Source organism: Pongo abelii, chromosome 11, assembly GCF_028885655.2.
Source record: "Pongo abelii isolate AG06213 chromosome 11, NHGRI_mPonAbe1-v2.0_pri, whole genome shotgun sequence".
Lineage (NCBI taxonomy): Eukaryota > Metazoa > Chordata > Mammalia > Primates > Hominidae > Pongo > Pongo abelii.
The window spans coordinates 45,480,977-45,498,930 of NC_071996.2; the positions used below are offsets into that span (position 1 = coordinate 45,480,977).

A 17,954-nucleotide genomic window follows, 5' to 3' on the forward strand; every position below is an offset into this window, starting at 1 on the left:
GGAGAAGGGCTCAGCATTGATAATGCTATCAGTATTGGCAACATTTTCTTACTCTGTGACATTGCTTTGTATCAGCAATATTTCAAGAAGTATCTCCCTAAGTTAAGTGAAATAATAAAAGTAGCCACAATCCATCCGCCAAAATGGCATTTGTTGACACAGATAGTATGACGAATTTTTGATGGCTCTACTTCGATTTAAGAATAAAGAATGAACACTTAGGAATGACATGATTTTAAACCGGACCTTGACTTAACCACAGGATTTCACCTTCTTTTAACTCCTTGATGTGTGCGTTTGTATACACATGCATCTATATATACATATATGCTTATATACACACTTATATGTAAACTCTAGACATACAGAGCTATTTTTTCATTAATATTGTAGGTTTTGCTTGTTTATAGTTGAAGGTAGAGTATCTCACTAGATTTTGTATCGTCCTAGATTTTGTGATCTGTAAAGAAAAAAAAATCATACTGGTCACCTAAAATTAATACAACTTAATAATATAATATTTACCTAAGCTTTCATTTTGGAGTCCGGAAACGGTGGCTTATCCATTAACCATTTTGCTCTTCTATGTTATGGAATCCCAATTTTCTTTTTGGCTGTCAGTGTGCCCAGCCTTTAAAAGACCACATTTGTGAACTTTGTTTTCCTGGCCTATAGTGGTCTGTAACATAAAAGTAAAATTATTAAGTGAAACAACTAAGAGAATGTTGTTTTGCTCATTTGACTTTTATGCCCCAAGGAACTCAGACATGAAGGCAGGAGCTAAGGCAGCTGTCTTGGCATCATAAGGGCAAAGATAAAAGAGTCATAAATACCTGGACCCTTGCTATTCTAAGGTACTGAATCAGTGCCAGCAACCAACTAGTTTTAGATTCATTATGTAAGAAAAATAAACCCTTATGTGTCTAAGCCACTGATATATTGCATTTTCTTTTGTAAGTAACTGAATATAATCCTAACTAATACAGAGAATAAATATCAATCATCTTTATATGATTGTCTTAAACATATAAGTGCTCTAAAACTAGATACCCATAAGTGTTTATTGAAATGAATTGAGCTAAGATTTTACAAAGCTTTTTACAGCTATAATGTTTCTAACTCAGTTTATAAGTAATGCTAATTTGAGCATTCCAAAAATGCAGTTAATTCAGTTATTATTTATTAGGCATTTACTTCTTGCCAGGCACTAAAGAAGATACTGGAGATACATATTGTAGACAATACAAAAAACCTACTTGATCTAATGGGGATTCACATTCTTGAAGAGGAAATGAAATGAATAAACAGAAAAATAAATAAAAAATTTAGTACCATGAAAAAGAAACAGAGAGACAAGATAGAAAATGTGGAACAAGATGTGACATTATATGGATAAGTTGAACAGAGAGAATTTCAAGCTGAAATTTGTAGAAACTAGCTATGGAAAACGTGGGAGCTGGGCATGAGGATGGGGTACAGAGTCTCTGTAGAAAAGTAGACAGCTAGAGCAAAGTCCTCCATGTGGGAAGAGGTTGGCATATTTAATAACTGAAAGAAGAGATAGAGTGGGGACAGAGCAACACACAAAGGAGAGAATGCCTAATATGTTGTAAATGCTTAAGGTATATTTGTAGAATAAACAAACATGACTACTGTAAAATAATTATGTCGATACAATTAATCAGTAATAATTAGGACTGAAGTTCAAAAAATACCACATGCTTAAATAACTCTATTTTTGACAATAACTTACATTTTCTTTTTTTTCTTTCTTTTCTTTTCTTTTTGAGATAGAAACATTACCCTCAATCTTCCAGTGAGCCAATAAAGGTTTTACAACGAGTTAAGCATAGTAAGAAGATAGTATTGTTTCCCAAGAGCCACAATAGATTTTTTTTATCGTATGGAAGGATAAATATATGTTTTCAGTTTACATAATCAAGCATATTTTAGAGAGTAAAAATGTAACTCAGCTGAAGAATCATTATTGGATTTTTTTTTTTAAACTGGAAACTTTCCCCCTGCCCCCAGCTGTCTACAGAAATAGATTATTTCTTCTAATTTCCTGATTTAGTTATAGTCATAGTGTACATAAAAACAGATTTGATTTTCTTGGAATCAAACATAAAATGAAAGCCAAGGCCTTATCATTGAAACAAGACAGCAGTTTTGCAAAGCTGTGTACATCCTTTGAACTCAGATGACATTGTCTCAGAGGAAAAGATGTTTGACGAGTTTTTTACACTTTAAAGCTCTTGCTAAGGAAAATGAGCTAGGAATCTCCTTTGGTAGAATTGAAGGGGGGTGGATCATTTCGTCTTCAAAAGATGAGGGGAAAAGTGTCATTTTCTATTTCCCTTAAGTATCATTCTTTCAAATACTTGTGTGACAAGAGGTTCAACAGGCTTAGATTTGGGTTTTTAGTTTTCCAGAAATGCATGGAGGACTTAAATGGCCCTGTACATCAAAAGGAAGAGAGAGAGAAAGAAATCCCCTAGAAAGAAGGAAATGGTGTGGAAAACCCTTGAAAAATATAGTTCATAAAATTGCTATAATCGATTCTACATCCTACAATTTAAAAGGAAATTAACCATTGAAACCCAACACTGAACTAAGTAACATTATGCACATCTAATTTAAGTTGTCAATGATAAACTCAGCAAGAAATGCTCTTTAGAGATAGAAACTTTTAAATGTATTGGTTTATTCCACATATACAGATTATGTGGCAAGGCCTATATTGGGTGTTGTATTCATATATTGAAGTTGAGGTCAGGTCGAGTAAAGTGAGAATAAAAAATAAGACAATATAGAATAAAGATATGGAAGAAAGAATGAAATGACCAGTGATTGAAGTGATGAAAAGTACAAAGGAGAAAAGTCATAATTGGAAGGATTGAATACACTGATAACTGCAAAGGGTTTGGGATTTTGCTCTATGTACAAACTAGCAAGGAAGTCTGCTGAAGTTTTAAAGATGGTGGAAGAAGACAGGAGAGTCCTGGGTCAGACACAAAGGACTTTTACTCATAGCACAGCTGGCAACATGTGCTTCATGTTCATATCAATTTCCCTTGCCCCTCAGGTCCCAGGGAAGCAATGTGGACCTGGGCTCAAGTCAAAAATGTTCACACAGTGAGGTTTCTGTCACAGCTGAGAAAACCTGAAATTACAAAACCCCAATCATGTATAAAGAAAAACCTGTCCAGTCAATTTTTGCACCAAAGATAGACATGATCTTTATTATTCTCAGCAGTGAATAAGTCTCTTCTTTGCTCCAGAGGAAGACACTATATGTTCCAAGGCTGTTTCCTATACAAAGTCCTTGAAGAGATACTCCAGAGAAAGCCATTATGGCCTCTAGCCCATAAATGACCAGAAATGCAAGAGACCCATGGGAAATTAACTGCCAACAGGATGTAGAAGGTACAGCAGCTTTTACTAGCATCTCTGCAACATTGTACCACTTTATGTCTTCACAGGCCTTTTTAGTAGACTAAAATATTGGTACGAATCATTCTTCCAAGTAATCTGTTAAAAACTCTGCTTATCTGTGTCCTTCCTGAGCAAAGCAAACAGACATAGCTTGGGCAGTTCGTAAGACACAAAAGTGTATAAGACCCATGACAAACCCATAAAGACATCGCTTTAAGGAAACATTTTAGGTATTTTTTTTGGCCATACGTGTTTTAAAAGTGATTTTTTAAGATTCTCATTAATTTATTTTTGTTTATTTTTGTTGTTGCTACTGTATTAGATGAAAATATATCATTGCATTTGCCAAGTCTAGCAGGTTGCTATTTATATTTAGGTTGCTATTTATATTTTCTCCATGTCCTAATTATTCTCATTTCTAGTGGTGAACAAAAAGAAAGTTTAGCCTTATTATTATGTTCTTTCAAAGAGGTCCTAACATGATGTTTGAATCTAACCAGATAGAAATGCTTCTGTTGTGTTTCAATGTGAAACACGTTAGTGATAAATTGTAATATAAAACCTTGAAATAACTCAAAATCTGTTTCTGGGAACTATGTGGCCCCTGTGTGTGTATATGTGCATGCTTTAGTTTAGAATATAACTTTTTCATGAAGAAAAGACATTCAACAAAATTCACCATCTTTTCCTGATAGAAACTCTCAACAAATTAGGTACAGAAGAAAATGTATCTCAACTTAACAAAAACCATATACAGAAACCCATGGCTAACATCATACTCAACTGTGAAAGTGGGAAGCTGTTCCTGTAAGATCAGGACCAAGAAAAGGATGCCCACTCTGGCCACTTCTATTCAACATAACAGTGGGGATCCTAGCATAAAAGGAATACAAATGAGGAAGAAAGAAGTGAAATATTCTCTGTTTGCAGATGACATATCTTCTATATAGAAAATCCTGAAGACTCCACCAAAAAAAACTGTTAGAACTAATAAATTCAGTAAAGTTGCAGAATACAAATCAACCTACAGAAATCCGTAGCATTTCTAAACACAATGAACTATCCAAAAAGAAATAAGAAAATAATCCAATTTACAATAGATATACTAATTAAATACTTAGGAATAAATTTAACCAAGGAGAAGAAAGAGCTGTACACTAAAAGCTGTAAAACATTGATGAAATAAATTGAAGAAGACACAAATACATGATAAGATATTTCATGTTTATGGATTGGAAGAATTTATATCGTTAAAATGTCCATACTACTCAAAGTGATTTACAGATTTAATGCAATGCCTATCAAAACTCCAATGTCATTTTTTTTTCAGAAATAGAAAAAACAATCCTAAAATTTGTATGGAATCACAAAAGATTCCAAACAGCCAAAGCAATTTGAGCAAAAATAAGAAAGGTGAAGACATTGCCCTACCTGATTTCAAAATCGACTACAAAGGTCTAGTAATCAAAACAGCATGATACTGGCATTTAAACAGACACATAGATAAATGGAACAGAATAATGAGTCCACAATCTACACACTTAATGTCAATTGATTTTTGACAAAGATGCCAAGAGCACATAATGAAGAAACAACGATCTGTTCTATAAATGGTACTAGGAGACTGAATATTCATATGCAGAAGAATGATATTAGACCCTCATCTCACACCATTTACAAAATCCAACTCAAAATAAAGAGTTACATGTAAGACCTGAAACTGTAAAACTACTAGAAGAAAACATAAGAGGAAAGCTCTGTGAGATGGGTCTCGGAAAAGATTTCTTAGATATGATCTCAAAAGTATGGGCAACAACAAAAATAGACAAATGGGATTACATTAAAGTAAAAAGCTTCTGCATAGCAAAGGAAACAATCAATGGAATAAAAAGACAATCTGCGGAATAGAATATATTTGCAAGCCATATATCTGATAAGGGATTAATGTATAAACTCCATATGGGACTTAAACAACTCAACAGTAAGAAAATAAAAATCCAATTAAAAATATACAAAGGACCTGAATAGACATTTTTTCAAAAGAAAACATACAAATAGTTAACAAGTATATGAAAAGATGCTCAACATCACTAATCATCAGGAAAATGCAGATCCAAAACTTGATATCACCCACACCTGTCAGGATGACCACTATCAAAAAGATGAAAGACAACAAGTGTGGCGAGGACATGGAAAACAGGGAACCCTTGTACGCTGTTGGTAGGAATGTAAATTAGTACACCCAATGTGGAAAGCAGTATGGATATTCCTCAAAATATTAAAATTAGAGCTACCATATGATCCAGCAATCCCACTATTGGGTTGTATTAGGCCATTCTCACACTGCTATGAAGAACTATCTGAGACTGGTTGATTTAAAAAGAAAATAGGTTTAGTTGACTCACAGTTCCACAGGCTATACAGGAGGTATGGCTGGGGAGGCCTCCGGAAACTTACAATCATGGCAGAGGGGGGAAGCGGGGACCTTCTTCACATGGCAGCAGGAAAGAGAAAGAGAGCAGGGGAAAGTGCTACACACTTTCAAACAACCAGATCTCATGAAAACTCACTCACTCTCATGAGAACAGCAAGGGGGAAGTCCACCCACATGATTCATTCATCTCTCACCAGCCCACTCTTCCAACATGTGGGGATTATAATTTGATGAAAGATTTGGTTGGGGCCACAAAGCCAAACCATATCATGGGCATATTTCCAAAGGATATGAAATCAGTATGTGAAAGAGATATCTGCACTCCCATGTTTCTTGCAGCACTATTCACAATAGCCAAAAATCAATGAAAAATGCATAAAGAAAATGTGGTGTATATGCACAACAGAATACTACTCAGCCTTAAAAAATAAGGAAAAATTCTGTCTGTGACAACATGAATGAACCTGGGATAGACATCAAGCTAAGTTAAATAAGCCAGTACAGAATGGCAAATACTGCATGATCTCACATGTAAGTTGAGTGTTAAAAAGTTGAACTCACAGAAACAGGAGAGTAGAATGGTGTTACCAAAGGCTGGGCAGTGGAGGGGTTGGGAAGATGTTGGCCAAAGGACTCAAAGTTTCAGTAGGTTCTAAGTGTTCTCACCACAAAAGAAGAGGATAAGTATGTAAAATAATGAACATGTTAAACAGCTTCATTTAGCTATTCCGTGACACTTACATATTAAAACATCACATTGTACACCATAAATATATATAGTTTTTACTTGTTAATTTAAAAAATAAAAAAATCACTTTTTCAATGAAAACTTTCTATTATTCCTTAGAGGTATTGGGTTACCTCATTCCATCAACAGCATATCTCCAGTAGTATGTGATAAATATAAAATAATGGAATCTCTGAGAACTAAGGCCCCAGATTATAGAAATGTTGCCAATTTCTGTGGTGTAAATACTCATTCAAGCCTGCTTCAGCACATTACTAGATATCCTCATCAGTTGCTTATACTTTCCATCTGTAATGTGGGCTCATTGGAAAATTGGAAGGATACGATTTGGTGTTTAGTTGGCAAAATAAAATATATAATCAGGTATGATAGCAGCCAGATAATCACAGAGAATAATTGCAGTTCTTTCCTTCTGGTTGGTATGGGGCTCATAAATTATCATATTCACCAGAGTAGAGAGCACAACCCCATCAGTCAATGTCTCTCTTTACGTGTACATATACACAGCCTGGTAACTCACCAGAATGTTTCCTCAAAATTCAGTTCAGAAAAATCTTAGTTAATGGATATCATGCTCATCTCAATCTACCATCTTCTATCCTAGTCCCCTGTAATGTCTTCAAGTCTTTTAATCAATTGAAGGAAATTCTAAGCCTTTATTTCTTTATATTTTGTTTTCTACCATTTTATTTATTCCTTTTCTTTGGAACTCCTTTGAGATTTATTAAATTCTTCATGTTTCTTATTCATTCCTTTGTATTTGGCATCTTATTTTTCTTGCCATATTATTGTGTTTTTTTTTCATGTCTTTCTTCAAGTTTGCTAATTATCTATTCACCTATTATTGATTTGCTATTTGGTATATCTTTTAAATTTTTAGTCTCACTACTTAAAAAAATTCTAGTTGATTCTTATAAAAATAGCCAGTCATATTTTATGAAGTACTGGTTTTCCTCATGGCATCTATTTTATTTGTAATCTTTGTATTTAACTTTACTACTTTCATTTTGGAGGTTCTTTCTGGTTTTCTATAAACAAACTTTGAAGAAAGTATTTGTCCTGTTTTTATTCCTGATGACTTTTGCAGGTGCTTGATAACTTCTTGATATGCAATGTCATTTCACATTGTGAAAGCATTTTATTATGAGAGTGTGAAAAGCGAACACTTCTACACTGCTGATGGGAAAGTAAACTAGTACAATCACTGTGGAAAACAGTGTGAAGATTCCTTAAAGAACTAAAAGTGGAACTACCATTTGATCCAGCAATTCCACTACTGGATACCTACCCAGAAGAAAAGAAGTCATTGTAGGAAAAAGATACTTGCACACTCATGTTTATAGCAGCATAATTCACAATTGCAAAAATGTGGAACCAACCCAAATGCCCATCAATCAAGGAGTGGATACAGAAAGTGTGATATATGTGATATATATATACACACACACACACATACACACACAGATGATGGAATATTCATATATATCATTTATATATCGTGTGTGTATATATATATACATATACATATATACAAATATACATATACATATATACATATATACATATACATATATACATATACATATATACATATATACATATATACATATACATATATACATACATATACATATATACATATATACACATATACATATATACATATATACACATGGTAGTTCCACTTTTAGTTCTTTAAGGAATCTTCACACTGTTTTCCACAGTGATTGTACTAGTTTACTTTCCCATCAGCAGTGTAGAAGTGTTCGCTTTTCACCACATCCATGCTAACATCTATTATTGTTTTATTTTTTGATTATGGCCATTCTTGCCGGAGTAAGGTGGTATCACACTGTGGTTTTGATTTGCATTTCTTTTTCATATGTTTGTTGGCCATTTGAATATCTTCTTTTGAGAATTGTCTATTCATGTTCTTAGCCCACTTTTTGATTGGATTGTTTTTTTCTTGCTTATTTATTTGAGTTCCTTGTAGATTCTGGATATTAATTATTTGTCAGATGTATAGATTGTAAAGATTTTCTCCCACTCTGTGAGTGGTCTGTTTACACTGCTGACAAAACTTTGCTGTGAAAAACTCTTTAGTTTAATTAAGTCCCACCTATTTATCTTTGTTTTTGTTGCATTTGCTTTTGGGTTTTTGGTCATGAAATCTTTGCCTAAGCCAATGTCTAGAAGGGTTTTTCTGATGTTGTGATCTAGAATTTTTATAGTTTTGGGTCTTAGATTTAAGACCTTGATCCCATCTTGAAGTGATTTTTGTGTAAGGTGAGAGATGAGAATCTAGCTTCATTCTCCGACATGTGGCTAGCCAATTATCCCAGCATCATTCGTTGAATAGGATGTCCTTTCCCCACTTTATGTTTTTGTTTGCTTTGTTGAAGATCAGTTAGCTGCAGTATTTGGTTTTATTTCTGGGTTCTTTACTAAGAGCAGTTTTATATGAATTTGTAGTGTTGGGGCTTCCAGGATAAGAGAAGAGATTATGATTCTAGATCCTCAACATGAACCAGTTTTCAATTTCTCACTAAAGACATTTTTTCCACCTGGAACCCCAGGCATAGGTAAGCTTTCTTGCTTTTATCTATTTCAGCTCCTCTTTTGTGATGGTCATAGACATTTTATGGTTTCATCTTTAAACAGGAGTAACTACTAACTCCTGGCTTGGGACAAACTCAATTCCATGGCTTCTTTTCCTCAACGAACATGAAATTCCTTGACCCAAGGGACCGCACTCCCCCTCAATTTGCTATAGCGGCAGCCTGCAAGTTTACTTCGTTAGCTAGAAATTTCCTTTTAAATTCTTTCTCTCCATGAGTTTACTTTCTTTTCTGGGAGGCTTAGCTATGTGGTTAATATTCTTAATTCATATTTTTTCATGCATTTCTATGCATTCACAGTGGGAGAAAGATCCTTGTCAGTTCAGTAGGCAATGTTGCTAGAACAGGAAGTCTCTTCATTATAGTTTGCATACACATTGTGGCATAAACTGAAATGCTTCAGAAATAGCTTGCTTCCTTTTCTGTTTCTCTCATTAGAAAGTTTATAAATTTGGGGGTTCTCAAAATGGAGATAGAGGCTAGAAGGTAAGGCCTGTGTTCCTGAAACCTGGGCTGGGTACAGGTTCCCAGAATCTTGTGGTTCCAGATTATATTCCTGAGCCAAAAGCAAATCCTGAAGACTTCACTTTGTGGTTGTTTAAGTTAATAAAAGAAAGGCAGTCCTTGTCCTGTTATGAAATTAAAATGAATGACATGAATAGAATAAACCAAGATGCAATTACAGTGCTTTGATAGGCAAAGATGGCAGAAGAAAGGCAAACACTTTTATCTTTAAATTCGCACTACCTAATGTAATACGTTGTACAACATACATAAATCATTGTTCTTACCTTGCCATCCAGTGCCCTACATAATCTCCCCCTCATTCTTTATTTTCCAGGCATACATCTCTTGTTATTCATCAAATTGTTAAGCATGCAAAGAGTAAACTTTGCATTTACTCTTTCCTCTGGAACACTCTTCTTTGGATATACACCAGGCTCCCTGCCTGAGTTTTCTGAGATCTTGCATCAAATGTCATCTTATTAGAAATATCATACCCATCTGCCTTCATCTGGATACTTTCCTTTTTCTTCTGTTCCATGAATTGTCTTTCTTGACACCAAAGCCAATATCTCTCCTTTGACCTACTTGGGGTCATCACTCCAATAAGTCATTATTTTCTATGCTGAATTAATGAAATTTCCCTCTCTACTGAATCCTTCCAGTCTGCATACAGTCAAGTTAGTGTTCCCCCATCTGGAAAAAGGAAACAGAAATAAACCCCTCCAGTCCCTTCTTCCACCTCAAGGAACTAATGCATCTCTAACTTCCTCTTAGATCATGATCTCTTGAAAGAGTTGTATATACTCGCTAACTGCTAATTTCACCTTCCTTTCTCCTTGGCTTTTACTTGGGCATATTTTTTATTAATATGTTTTATTTTCTTATTTGTTTATTATATGTCACTCCCCACTCAATGACATTACTAATCTCCAAGAAATCATATGCTTGGAGCTTGGCGCTGTGTCTAGAATAAAGAAAGTGCTTGTATATATTTCTTGAGTGAATGAGTGACTGAATGCAGACTTTTTTTCCCTGTAAGAGTATGACATTTCCTTGAAAGAAATGTCCCATTTTTCTTTGTTAATAATATTAATTTGGTCGTGTCCTCCTTTCCTTGGTGAGAAATGTAATTTCTGTCGCACTTTGTCCCCCAGCTCCACCACCAACCTTCAGCCCTTGAAACTACATGGAAATCCCTGGTGCCTCTGTGGTCCTCAGGCAAGCTCTCCAGGCCATTATGAACGCGTCTGACATGCTCCTTGTCGACGTTCAGGGGCACAATTTGTAACACATCACTCTGATGTTCCTGGCACCCAAGAATCCTCACAGTGTGGGACTGCTTCACACGGTCTCCACCCTCCTAAGACCTCTAACCCTTTACCCCATTTCTCCCTCATCCTCATTCTTATTCCCATCTTCCTATTTGACTGGAAGTGTTGTTGTAATTGGAAAAGAACTTCCACTGACACCAAACAGTGCACCTCCCTGCTTACCTACACCTTGCCCATGTACACTGGCTTGGCTCTTGTTACAATGAGTGAGAGCTACTTCTGCTTCTCACCAAGGCCAAGGCCAGTAATGCCACCTGTGCCCTGAATCTTATTGCCTCTCTTCTGCTTGAGGGCGGGACTCCCTAGGTTCTTCCCTTTCTCTCTGGCATCATCAGTTTTTTCCCTCTATAGAATCATCCGTCGATGGCATACACACAGGTTGCTATTCTCCCATCCAAAACCAAACAAACAAAATACATAGATAAAAACAAAGCCCTCTGACTCCATTTCTTCCTGAAGGTGCCATGCTGTTTCTTATATGTCTATTCTTCCTATAGAGTATAATTTAAAAGATATCTACACCTGCCGTCTTCAACCTATTAAAAGAAGATTTCCTCATCTATATCCCACAGCAATTGCTTTTTTGTCAAGGTCACAGTGCCCTCCATCTTGCTATATCTGAAGGTGATTTTGCCACTCTCACTTGAGGTGTCAGTAGCATTTGACAATTTATCAATCTCTCTTCCTTAAAAAACATTTTCACTTGGTTTTCAGGACGCCACATTCACCTGTTTTTCCCTCCTTCCCTCCAGGCTCCCGTTTTGTTTTTGTTTTGTTTTGATTCATTTAGTCTGTTTTGTTATTTTTCTTTCTCCCAATCTTTAAACTGAGCTCTGGCGTTCAGTCCTTGAATATTCTTTTTCCTAGATACACACATTCCACAGGCTGTCACATCCAGTCTCGTGTTATTAAATGGTGCTTTTATACTGACGACTTCCAAATTTATGTATTTAACCTGGACTGCTTCCTTGACCTGTACACTGGCCACCTTCACTGAGATGACAAATAAACATCTCAAACTTAACATGTACTTCATGCAACCTAATGTGCCCCAATCCACCAAAGCCAGCTCCTCTAAAAGCATTTCTGTCTCAGTAAAACTTGATTTCTACTTGGTTGCTATTCAAAAGAAAATCCTATTGCATCCATATTCAAAACACATCTAGAACTTGACCATTTCTCTGTTATACCTGCTGCCCCACCTTGGTCAAAGTCCCAATTACCTCTGCCATGGATACTTGCAATAGCTAGCCAACTGGTCTCCCTGGTTCAACTCCTGCCCCTCTTCAGCCAATTCTTCCTACAACAGACAGCATTACCTGATAAAACTGTGAGTCAGATTATCTTAACGTTTTTCCTCTTCAACCAGATTTTTTAAAAGATTAAGGGGACCCACGTGGTTCAGCCACCAATTACTCCTCTGACATAAGTCCCTGTGCCCCTCCTGTCTCACTCCACTGGAGTCACTCTCACCCCCATGCGGCTTTTCTACCATGCCAGGCACAATCTTCATTCAGGGCTTTTGCACCAACTATTCCTACTGCCTGGAACGCCTGCCCTCCATCTCTAATTTCACGGGGCCAGTTCCCTCACTTTTCTTAGGTCTTTATTTTCCTTAGTGAGACCTCTTTCATACAGCTTAAAATTATATACTTCATCATCATTTTGTGACCCATTTCTCTCCTTTTCTCTTTTTTTCCTTATCAGTATTACTATCTAATATATTGTATATTCTATTTATTCATATTCTATTCCTAACTAGTATGTAAGATATAGTTGTTTTAGTCTGTTCAGGCTGCTATACCAAAAAATACCACTAATTGGGTCTCTTAAAAATGACGAAAATTTATTTCCTACAGTTCTGGAGACTGAGAAGTACAAGATCATGATGCCAGCAGACTCTGTGCCTGGTGAGGTCCCACTTCCTTGTAGATGGCACTTTCTCACTGTCTCCTCACAGGGAAGGGTGAACTAGCTCTCTGGGGTCTCTTTTAGAAGGGCATTACTTCCAGTCATGAGAGCTCCACCCTCATGTCCTACTGACCCCACAGAAGGCCCCACCTCCTACTACCATTACCTCGGGACTTAGGATTTCAGTGTATAAAATTTGGAGGTCGGGAGGGGAACAAACCTATAGCAACAATACATGTAAATTCTACTATATTGCCTGACATAGAGTAAATGCTCAATAAGTTAATAGATTGCTTCCCCCAGATGAAAGCTTTTGCCAGCGCTGGGCAGCTGCTTGGGAGTGAAGCATAGCTCTCCTCCAGGGAGACAAACCCATCCCTCTCTCTCATCCTTGTCAGGGGAAACCTAACTCTTTCTCAGGTTAGGTCATGCCTTTCTTCTCTTTTCTAGTCTCCTTTAGTGTCCAACTCATAACATCTGTTCAGAGTGACTATAAACCCCTGTTTTTCTCCCTAACCATACGCAAACACACAGATGCAGAGCAGGTAAATATTACCTGAGCCACAAGAGCCAAGACCAAAATCATGTAACTTCTGGTGATAAAAGAGAAAAAACAATTCTGTGTGATAAATTTATCTGGATCATATATGTACACAAGATTTAGGTTGCTGGAACACAGTGCCTGCATGTATTTTATTTTGTTCATTTTTGCCAGATTGCTTATCAGAATGGTTTCAGTTTACATTTCCCCCAGCAATGTATGAGAGTTCATTTTTCCATACATTCTCAGCCAGATTTTTACCATTTCAGTGGGACCCAACTTAACTTGTATTGTGGTAGAGCTTGTGCATCTCTTCACACACTTGTTGGATAACAGGGAAAATCCTATTATTGAATTACTTATTCAACTCATTTTCTTATTCTCCAGTTGGGATGCTTATTGTTTTCCTATTGGTCTGTATAAATATTTTGTAAAGCTAGATATTTTCTACTAGTCTCTTATTTTTCTATAATCTTTGTCTGTATATTTCTTTAGCGGAAATATATGATGTATAGTGAAACACACATATTTTTGCTCTTTTTCCCTTTAATGTAGGGATACTGTTTAAGAAAGTTCCATTTTGTAAAAATATTTTTCTTCCTGTTATTGTGTCAAGAGCATGGTTTGACCTTTCAACTGTGCTTTTATCCATGTGAAGTCCATCTTTCCATGTGATCTAATGTAGAAGCCCAAATCTATTATCCTCTATTTAGTATGTCTTACCAATATTATCTAATGAAACAAATCTGTTCCTTTTTGTTTATCTATGATGCTATCTTTGTCATATATCAAGTTCCCAAATAAATACACTGATTTTCTGAGCTGCTCCTTGGCCCAGCATTGAAATGTTTTTAATTCTGTGATTTGGACCATGTCAATCTAACAGAGCAAGTCAACAGTCCTTGTTTTTTTTGTTTCAGAATGAGCTTTGGTATTCTTGGACATTTGTTCTTCTAGGAAATTCTGGAAGGAGCTCATTGCATTCTTCAAAAAGTCCAGTTGGAATTATAATTATGATTTTATTGAATCTATTTGTAGAATAATTAGGTAGATTGATGCATTTCTACTTTTTTTTAAAATCTGTGAACATTGTACATTTCTGTTTATCCTGATCTTCTTTTAATTTCTTTGATATAGATTTAAAATTTAGAGAACTTTCTGGGGACTTGATTTTATGATTCCCAGAAATGATTCCTACCTGCTAAGTTGATCATTCCAGTTGGTGAAGAGGCAAAAGGAATACCAGAAGTAAAATTTTTCCTGAGCACTATTGGCTTAGAGTTGTGCTGCATACCAAGTGGTTAGGAGCTAGCACAGTAATTGTGAAAAAGGGCTCTGAGGTCAGAGCGTCTGCGTTTGACTCCTGGCTCTACTCCTTACTAATTTGGGCAACAAAGTAACCTCAGTTTCCTCATATGTAAAAAGAATACAATAAAATTGGCTAGCTCAAAAATTTGTTGTGAGGATTAAAAGGCAGAATGAATGTAAAGTGCTTGGTACAATGCTTGGATTATGGCAAACATTCAAAAAATCTTAGCTACTAAAAACAGTGAGCATATCAAGCCACAAGTGTCAAGGCACTGACCTGTAGCCTTAATTACAGTAAGTACCTCTCCTTTTAGAAATCAATTCCAGGGCCGGGCACAGTGGCTCACGCCTGTAATCCCAGCACTTTGGGAGGCCAAGGCGGGCGGATCACATGAGGTCAGGAGTTAACGACCATCCTGGCCAACATGGTGAAACCCCATCTCTACTAAAAAAAAAAATAAAAAATTAGCTAGGCGTGGTGGTGCACGCCTGTAATCCTAGCTACTCGGGAGGCTGAGGCACTTGAACCTGGGAATCATTTGAACCTGGAGGCGGAGGTTACAGTTAGCCGAGATCACGCCGCTGCACTCCAGCCTGGGCAATAGAACGAGACTCTGTCTCAAAAAAAAAAAAAGAAAAAAGAAAGGAAAAAAGAAGTCAAACCCAGGCATATCACACTGCCTAAGGGGCTCACCTTCCACCTTATGCAAAGAAAAGGGGCACTTGTCTCCATTAACTAATTGTTGATGCCAACAAATACTGTGTCACCCTTTAGTAGGTATTTACATTTATTTATTACCATAAGGGTATATTGGTATTTTATATTTTTCCTAGTCAGATGCCTGATATTAGCATCTATTTGAAAAGAAAGGCATGGCTGGGAGTGGTGGCTCACACCTGTAATCCCAGCACTTTGGGAGGCCGAGGCAGGCGGCTCATGAGGTCAAGAGATAGAGACCATCCTGGCCAACATGGTGAAACCCCGTGTCTACTAAAAATACAAAAATTAGCTGGGCATGGTGGCGCATGCCTGTAATCTCGACAATTCGGGAAGCCGAGGCAGGAGAATCCCTTGAGTCCGGGAGGCAGAGGTTGCAGTGAGCTGAGATCGCGCCACTGCACTCCAGTCTGGCAACAGAGCGAGACTCCGTAAAAACAAACAAACAAAAACAAGGAAAGGCCTAATTTATTTTCCTTGTCCTAGACTTCTGAGTCTAACTCAGATTTACAAAGGCTTAAATCAAGCAGAATGCACTGAAGTTCTCTGATGCTTCTTAGGAGTTATCAACATTTCCCAGCTCATGCTAATTTATATATCTACAATTCTTTATGATATACAAAATATATACATCTATTTACTTATTGTGTTCCCCAAGATGGATTTTTTTATGCAGATGTTTCATTACATGGATAAATGAACTAAATTTCAGAGAACTTAAGTAACTTGGCCAAGGTTAAGTAAATAGCAGTGTCAGAATTAAGGCCTGAATTCTGCTTTCCTCACTTTTAATATTATGAACTTTCCATTTTCTCTTCGGTGTTAAGGAGAAGCATTCAGTACAAATCTTCAGGACTCTAAACACTTAAAAAGGTCCTTCCTGAAATGACAACTGACAGTGAATTCTAGGGTCAATCTGAAATGTGATTTTTAGAAAAAGATCCCAGAGAAATTCAGTTAACTGGTAGGGACATGCCATCCTTATCTTGGGCCATATCCACCAAATCTATTTTTAAAGATTGACTTTTAGTATGCCAAACATTCTATACCACTGAGCTCTATTACACAGATTTCTAGTCTAATTGGTTTGTATGACAAGAGATTGTGATTTAACTCTCTCATATATTTGGAAGGAAAGCTTTTCCTCTTTTCCTTTCGTGATTATGCTGCAAATCTCACAAAACCAGCCAAGCCTGAAAATCCAGGAGCTTATTCTTGAACTCCAAGGCTCAATAAAGATGCACATCCTAGAGTTATTTCTGAGACCCCTTAAAAATATGTCTTCGGTTTGTTGAAGTTTGACACAGGAGGGCACACAGCAGCATGCCAAAATGATACTGTTTGGATCCTTTATTATAATATATATATTTTTTCTTTTTAAGTCAGACCACACAAAGAATCATTCAGCTAGAGCAAAAGCTCTTCAGCAGATTTCAGAACTGCTTAGGAAATTGCCAGAGTGGACACATCAGTGTGAGAGCCACAGTCAGAGCAAATGCCACAGGGTGTGTTCGATGAGCATGATGAACACCTTCCTTTTCTCCAGATGCTCAGATGGCAGCGTGGCTCTGGGCTGTGTTTTCTGAAGTTCTAATGCAGCCATCCCAAGGCCTCATGAACCTGTTAACTGGATCAGGTTTTGGTGGGTCCTTTCATGAATGAGGCAGAGGCACCAGCTCTGTGAATTTGAGGTGGCTTCCTTGCTTCCAAAGTCAATATGCAGAAGTGTCCTGATAGCATGGGAACATCTCAAGCGTAGCCAGCAGAGTAGACGCTTCATTTTTAAGCCCTTGCTAGAAGGCAGAGAAAGGGGAAGTTTCTTCAGTGCTTAGCAGTCTGCTCCTCCCACTGATGAATTTTTAATCACACATTTTCCCCCCTTAAGTTAAAATTGATAAAATCTCTATACATGTGTCTTGTTTGACAATTGATAATAACATTGAAAAATAACAATATTGTTGACTACACAAGGCAGTTTCTTCAAATTGAGTAATGATGTGATGTGTGTGGTTAACTGTCTCTACCCAGGAAGTGGTTTTATTTAAAAGTTTTGTGCTCACCCCACCCCCCGCCTTTTTCTTCCCCCAGTACTGAAATTAAGCAGCATCCAACACAGGCCTACTCTTACGACATGTGACTTTATTGTTTTCCGTTTTTGTTGAAAGAGTCATTAACAGTTAGGAGTTGATGGCAGTTTCAATAACAGGTCATTGCCAAGAAAAGGTAAGTTTTAACATTATATTATACATGAAATTTAAACTTGAACATGTTTGGCAGAGTTTCCTACGTTTTGGTGTGAACGTATAAACATTTCTACAAAATATGACGCTTTTACCTGTGACTAAAACATCGGCTGGTTTCCTTTGATGTAGAAAAGAATGTTCTTTTCATATTTACAGCTGT

The 17,954-nt window shown here is 36.7% G+C and overlaps 1 protein-coding gene across 1 annotated transcript in view; it reads left to right on the forward strand.

Moving 5' to 3' along the window:
* Positions 1-17,954, forward strand: part of ARHGAP15 (Rho GTPase activating protein 15) — a 149,225-nt gene that overhangs the window by 20,101 nt on the left and 111,170 nt on the right.